Source organism: Mustela erminea, chromosome 4, assembly GCF_009829155.1.
Source record: "Mustela erminea isolate mMusErm1 chromosome 4, mMusErm1.Pri, whole genome shotgun sequence".
Taxonomy (NCBI): Eukaryota; Metazoa; Chordata; class Mammalia; order Carnivora; family Mustelidae; genus Mustela; species Mustela erminea.
The window spans coordinates 51,619,012-51,626,811 of NC_045617.1; the positions used below are offsets into that span (position 1 = coordinate 51,619,012).

General features: G+C 33.1%; 1 pseudogene; it reads left to right on the forward strand.

Moving 5' to 3' along the window:
* The first annotated feature begins 6,384 nt into the window (after positions 1 to 6,384).
* LOC116589528 lies at positions 6,385 to 6,492 on the forward strand (annotated as a pseudogene).
* Positions 6,493 to 7,800: the final 1,308 nt, after the last annotated feature.

A 7,800-nucleotide genomic window follows, 5' to 3' on the forward strand; every position in this document is an offset into this window, starting at 1 on the left:
TAACACATGCAGCAGTGGAATAGATATAATTTAACATATATATTTTTGTAGATGTGTAAATATTTATTGTGGGATTAACTCTGTTGTTCATATTTTTCATACACACTGCAAATTACATTCCAAAATACCTTCATTGATTTTCCTTCTTACTAACAGTGTGACTGCATCCCTGTTTCTGTATTCTCAACAAAACTTGACATTTTCAAATTTAAAAATTTTTATCAAGTTTTTGGATTGGCAAAATCTAGAAAATGATCTTACTTTCATTCTGTAATACTGTTAAGATTCAGCAACATTTTATATGCTTATTATCCATCATGTTCCTTTTATGAACCACTGGTGACAGCCTTTCCACATTTCCAATTGATCTGTTTTTCTTTTCACAGTCAGTACTCTGCTTAGAGATCCTTCTCAGTGAAATACATTTCACATATTTCCTTCTAGTCTGCTACTTGTCTTTTACCTTTGCATGTGGTGTGCTTATTACACTGATGCTTTTAATTTGTATACCATATGATCTGTCACTATTCCTTTGTGGCTTCTATGTTATGTTTCTTCTACAGAAAGGAATTTCTTGTTTAACATGATTTTAGAAATCTGCTGTCTTTTCTTTTCTTTTGGGTGTTTAACATTTGTTTCCTTAATTCATGTGGAATTACATTATTTTTTAAAGGGGCAAAGTAGTGATTTAACCTATTGTTTTTTCCTAGATGATAACTTATTTTCACAATACCATTTATTAAATCATTTATTTTCCATGACCCATCTTACAAGCCTAATTTAAAATGCTAACTCTACTATATCATAAATTAAATTTTTATTTATTTATATGTATTTTGGATATTATTTAAAGTTATAGTTCTTAATTTTTCTTCTTGTGCCAATATAATTTTAAAAATTACTATTGCTTTTAAGTATGTTTAAATATATGAGAATACAGACCAACACAGATTGTTCCTATTTTGATTTTCAAAATATTGAAATTATTTTGCAATTTTTCTTCCAAATTACTTTGAAAATTAGACAAATTTTATAAAAATCCTTGTTGGATCCAGAATAGAAATGTCATTGAATTAACACTTAGTATGTCTCTTCATTAAGATTAAGTCTCTTCTTTAAGGATTGATTGATTGATTGATTGGTGTGTCACCCAAAAATTTTATAGTTTTTATCATGAAGGAATACTTATTAAGATTATTCTAGGGGTGCCTGGGTGGCTCTGTGGGTTAAAGTCTCTGCCTTCTGCTCAGGTCATGATCCCAGGATACTGGGATCGAGCCCCGCATTGGGCTCCCTGCTCGAGTGGGGAGCCTGCTTCCCCCCTCTCTCTGCCTGCCTCTCTGCCTACTTGTGATTTCTGTCTGTCAAATAAATAAATAAAATCTTTAAAAAAGATTATTGTAATGTATTTTATTGGCTTTCTTTCAGTACTTAAGGAGATTATTTTCCTTTATTCCTTTATAAATTCTGACATTATTTAATCAGAGAAGTTCTACTTATTTTGCATGTTTATGTTTGTTTGGTTAACTTAGTAAATTCTCTTATGAATTTTTAATTGATTTATTTTAATTTTATCCTTTCTAATGGAGGTATAATACTCCATAGTATATATGGACCACATCTTCCTTATCCATCCATCTGTTGAAGGGCATCTTGGCTCTTTCCACAGTTTGGCAACTGTGGCCATTGCTGCTATGAACATTGGGGTAGAGATGGCCCTTCTTTTCACTACATCTGTATCTTTGGGGTAAATATCCACTTGTGCAATTGCAGGGTCATAGGAAAGCTCTATTTTTAATTTTTTGAGGCATCTCCACCTGTTTTCCAAACTGGCTGCACCAACTTGCATTCCTACCAACAGTGTAAGTGGGCTCCCCTTTCTCCACATCCTCTCCAACACATGTTATTTACTGTCTTGTTAATTTTGGCCATTCTAACTGGTGTAAGGTGGTATCTCAATGTGGTTTTGATTTGATTCTTCCTGATGGCTAATGATGATGAACATTTTTTCATGTGTCTGTTAGCCATTTGTATGTCTTCATTGGAGAAGTGTCTGTTCATGTCTTCTGCCCATTTTTTGACATGATTATCTGTTTTGTGTGTGTTGAGTTTGAGGAGTTCTTTATAGATTGTGGATATCAGCCCTTTGTATTGTCATTTGCGAATATCTTCTCCAATTCCATGGGTTGCCTCTTTGTTTTGTTGACTGTTTCCTTTGCTGTGCAGAAGCTTTTGATCTTGATGAAGTCCCAAAAGTTCATTTTCGCTTTCGATTTCCTTTACCTTTGGAGACATATCTTAAAAGAAGCTGCTGTGGCCAATGTTGAAGAGTTTACTGCCTATGATCTCCTTCCTCTAGGATTCTGATGGATTCCTGCCTCACATTGAGGTCTTCTATCCATTTCGAGTTTATCTTTGTGTATGGTGTAAGAGAATGGTCAAGTTTCATTCTTCCACATATAGCTGTCCAATTTCCCCAGCGCCATTTACTAAAGAGACTGTCTTTTTTCCACCGTATATTTTTTCCTGCTTTGTCAAAGATTATTTGACCATAGAGTTGAGGGTCCATATCTGAGCTCTCTATTCTGTTCCACTGATCTATGTGTCTGTTTTTATGCTGGTACCATGCTGTCTTAGTGATCACAGTGTTGTAGTAAAGCTTGAATCAGGCAACTTGATGCCCCTAGTTTTGTTTTTCTTTTTCAACATTTCCTTAGCAATTCGGGGTCTCTTCTGATTCCATACAAATTTTAGGATTGTTTGCTCCAGCTCTTTGAAAAATGTCAGTGGAATTTTGATTGGAATCGCATTGAAAGTATAGTTTGCTCTAGGCAGTACAGACATTTTAACAATGTTTATAAAAAACAGTATTAGTCACTTCAAAAGTTACAAGTTTTTTTTTTTTTAAATTTCTCTTTGCATGGCTAATCTCTAGTGAAATACTGACTTATGGCAATGATATTGGGTACCCTTATCTCATCCTTAATGCCTTTGGTGGGACTGTTTCTATTTTGACCATCATTTATGAAGCTCAATGTACTGTTTTGGTTCTACCTTCACAGAGTGAGAAATTTGCTTGTGTTGCTAGTTTATTGAAGTTTAATTTTTTAAAAATTGTATATAAACTTGAATTCTAGCTAAAACATTTTATATTAGGTCTTCTCAAAATCCTAGAATAAACCCTGCAGTGGCATGATGTTGTCTATTAATATCCCTTTAGCAGCAGATTGATGGGTATTATCCCCAGAATAAACTAATCTTAAAGCAGATGATACAGTGAGGATCCAGGACCTTAATCTGTGTGTAGGGCCAAAAAGATTATGTTAATGTTTCTTATTCTCCAGATTTTAATTCTAAAAAAATTATGTTTGTGGTAGAATACTATGATGGTGCTGGTGAGATACAAAAACAAAGACAGTGAGCTAGTTAAATGAACAACTAGCTACTTTTATTTAATAAGTCAAATATGAGTACATTACATTTGGGAAACTAATTTCCAACTAACTCAGATGTCAGAGGTTTGTTGCATCTATGTTCATGAGAGGTACTGGGCTGTAGTTTTCTTTTTTGATATTAGGTTATGATAGTAGGGCACGTAGTATTACCTTACAGAACAAGCAAGGACGTATTCTCTATATTTCTATGCTCTGAAAGAGATTTTAGAGAACTGGCATAATTTCTTTCTTAAAGATTTGGTAGAATTTACCACTGAACCCATCTTGGCCTGGTACTTTCTGTTTTGGAAAAGTATTAATTATTAATTCAATTTATTTAATAGATATAGACCTATTCAGGTTTTCTATTTCTCTTTGTGTGAGTGTTAGTATTTGTGTCTTTCAGAGTTTTGGTCTATTTCAATTGGGTTAACAAATCTGTGACACATAATTATTTATGGTATATCTTTATTGTCTTTTTATTCTCCATGGGATCTGTAATAATGTCCCACTCTTTTGTTTCTGATTTTAGAAAATTGTGTCCTCTATCTTTTTTCCTTAGTTACTCGGCCTAAAGTGTAATACATTTTGTTGATCTTTTTAAAGAAACAGCTTTGGTTTCATTGATTTTCTCTACTGATTTCTTTTTTTCAGTTTTATTGATTCCTGCTCTAATTCTTACTATTCCATTTCTCTGCTTACTTTAAATTTTCTTTTCTTGTTCTCACTTCTTTAAGTAGAAACAGTTTTTTTATTATAAGTCTTTATTCTTTTCTAATATATGCATATAATAATATAGTTTTCCTTTTATTTTTTATTTATTCTTGTTTTTAGAGAGTGAGAGTATAGGGGGAGGGGAAAAGGGAGAGAAAGAGAGAGAGTCTAAAACAGGCTCCACCTCCCCAGGATGAAGCCGGACCTGGGGCTCCATCCATGACCCTGAGATCATGAACTGAGCTGAAATCAAGAGTCAGACACTTTCCAACTGAACCACTCAGATTCTCCAATATAATTTTCCTTTTAAACACTAATTTTACGACATCCCACAAATTTTGCTGAATTTTAATTTTTAATGTTTATAGTATTTTTAAATTTCTTTTGAGGTTTCTTCTTTGATCCATGTGTAATTTAGAAGTGTGTTGTTTAATCTCCACATACGTTGGGATTTTATCTTTTTGTTACTGGTTTGCAGTTTAAATGCATTGTCATCTAAGGGCAGACATTATATAATTTCTATTGTTTTAAATTTCTTAAGATGTGTTTTATTGCCTGGACTGCAGTCTATCTTGGTTGATATTCTACATGAGAATGAAAAAAAGTGTGTTCTGCTGTTGGTTAAGTTAGTTTATATATGCCAAGTATATACAGTTTTGATTGTGTTATTGAGTTCAACTATGTCCTTACTGATTTTCTTCCTGTTAGATCTATCCATTTCTGAGTTAGTGGTGTTGTAGTCTCCAAATTGATAATAGATCAATCGATCGAATCCATCTATCTATCTATCTATCTATCTATCTATCTATCTATCGTCTGTTCTTACAGTTCTCTAAATTTTTGACTTGTGTGGCTTGTGCTCTGTTATTAGTTGCATACATATTAAGAATTGTTATGTCTTCTTGGAGAATTGATCTTTTTATCATTATGTAATGCTCTCCTTTATTCCTGGTAATTTTCCTTACTTTGATGTCTTCTCTGTCCAAAATTAATATAGCTACTCCTGCTTTTTAGTGATTGCCAAGATATATTTTTGCATCCATTTACTATTAATCTATATTAGTATTTTTATCTTTTTATCTAAAATGAATTTCTTATAGACAATATAGTTGGATCTTTTCCTTTAATCCATTCTGACAATCTCTTTTAAATGATGCATTTGGACCACTGACATTCAAAGTGATTATTTTTATAGTTTGATTAATATTTGCTATATTCATTATTGTTTTCTTTTTATTGCCCTTGTTTGTTCCTATTTTTGCTTTCTATTCTTATCATTTTGTGGTTTTAAGTGGGCATATTGTATAATTTCATCTTCTTTTCTTTAAACATATGTTGTACTTACTTTTTAAAACTTTTTTAGTGGTTTCCCTACATTCAATACACATTTACAAATAATCCAAGTCCACTTTCAAATGACATAATACCACTTCACAGATAGTGTGAGTACCTTATAACAGAATAATCCTAAATCCTTTTTCCTGTCCCTTGTATCATAGCTGCCATTCATTTCACTTTTATATAAACATACATAAACATATATATATATATATATATATAATACAAGGGATAGGAGGAAGAATATTATATATATGTGTATGTAATTGGGTACATAATTATTATTATTAATATTTTGAACACATTGGTATCTGTTCAATTAATATGAAAAATAAAAGTTTTTGTTTTTACTTATTCCTTCTTTGAGTTTTTCCTTTTTGTGTATAGATACAAGCTTCAGACTTATATTAATTTCCTCTCTCTAAGGAACTTTTTTTTTAAAGAATTTATTCATTTATTTGACAGAGAGAGAGAGACACACAGAGAGAGAGGGAATACAAGCGGGAGGGAAGGGGAAAGTGTGAAGCAGGCTTCCTGCTGAGCAGGGAGCAGGATCCCAAGACCCTGGCCAGGATCATGACCTGAGCCAAAAGCAGATGCTTAACAACTGAGCCACCCTGATGCCCCTCTAAAGAACTTCTTTTAACATTTCTTGAAAGGTGAGTCTACCGGTAACAAAGTCATTTGTTTTTTGTTTGTCTGATAAACAGACAAAAGCCTTTGTCTCTTATTTTTGAAAGATAATTTTGCAGGGTGTAGAATTGTAGGTTGGTCCTTTTTTGTTTTTTGTTTTTATCTAAACACTTCAAATATTTCACTTGGTCCTCTTCTTGCTTGCATGGTTTCTGAGGAAAGGTCATGTAATACTTTTTTTGTTGTTCTTTTAAAGATAAGGTGCAACTTTGTGCAGTGACAGTATCATAGCCAATGAGGTTTATCCGAGGAATGATTATTGCAAATTAAAGATAAGGTACTTTTCCCTTGGCTTTTTTCAATATATATATATTTTATTTTTCAGAACCTTTTGTTTGAAAATGATATGCATAGGTGTAGGGGTTTTTTTAATTTATTATACTTGGTATTCTCTAAGTCTCTTGGATCAATGGTTTGGTTTCTGATATTAATTTGAGGAAATTCTCAGACATTATTTTTTCTTATATCTATCTAATCCACCTATCTATCTTCCTTCCTCCCTTTCTTCATCTTTCTCTCTTTTTCCTTTCTCTTTCTTTCCTTCTTTCTTCCTTTCTTCTGGTATTCCCATTACATATTTTATACCATTTGTAGTGATCCTAAGTCTTTGAAGAGTCTGTTGTTTTTTTCCATCTTTGTTCTTTTTGAATTTTTTGGTTTTCAAGGTTTGTATTGATATATCCTCTAGCTCAAAAATTCTTACCTCAGTTGTATCCTGTCTACTAAAAAGCCTGTGAAAAACATTCTTCATTTCTGTTACAGTGCTGCTGCTGTTGTTGTTGTTGTGTCTAGTATTTTTTTTTAGCTCTTTCTGAGGATTTCTATCTCTCTACTTACATTGCACCTAATTATTGCAGGCTGTCTTCTTTATGCATTAGGTCCCCTAGCATATTAAGCATAGCTCTAAAATATTCCTGGTCTCATAGTTCTATCATTACTTCTATATCTGGTTCTGATGATTGCTCTGTTTCTTCAAATTGTATTTTTGCCTTTGGTATGCCTTACAGCATTTCCCCCCAATAGCCAGACATGATGTACTGGATAAAAGAAATTGCTGTAAATAGGACTTTAGTAATGTGGTGGGGGGAGGGGAAATGTTCTGTAGTCCTATGGTTAGGTCTATATTTTGGTAAGCTTGTGTGTCTGGACTGTGAACTTCTTAATCATTTCTCAGGGTTTTTTTTATTTTTTTTCCTTAGGTGGGACAGGATGGGCAGAGTGGGCTGGAGTTGAGTATTTCCCTTCTCATACATGGAGTTTGTTATTTTGTTAGGTCATTTTGGCTCTAATACCATCCTAGCAGGTTAGGTTCTGTTTAATTACATTCCACTGACATTAGTTCTTCTTAAGAACAGTTTTATGTCATATTTCAAAATAGTTTCTTTTCCTTTTTCCTTATCAGACTCCCAAAGAGATTTTTCTCTAATTTTTACTGTGGGAATTTGGTCCAGGTCCTGGTGGTAAAACTCAGAATATTATGAGGGCCCCTATGACTGTTTTCCCCTTGAGTTTTTATCTCTCAGACTTGGCTCCATGGAGCTTCCATCAGTCTTTCAATTACAATTGAAAGAGGACCAGCACAGGTCCTCAAGACAGTTACTGCCCAAAGTGTCCATTCTAG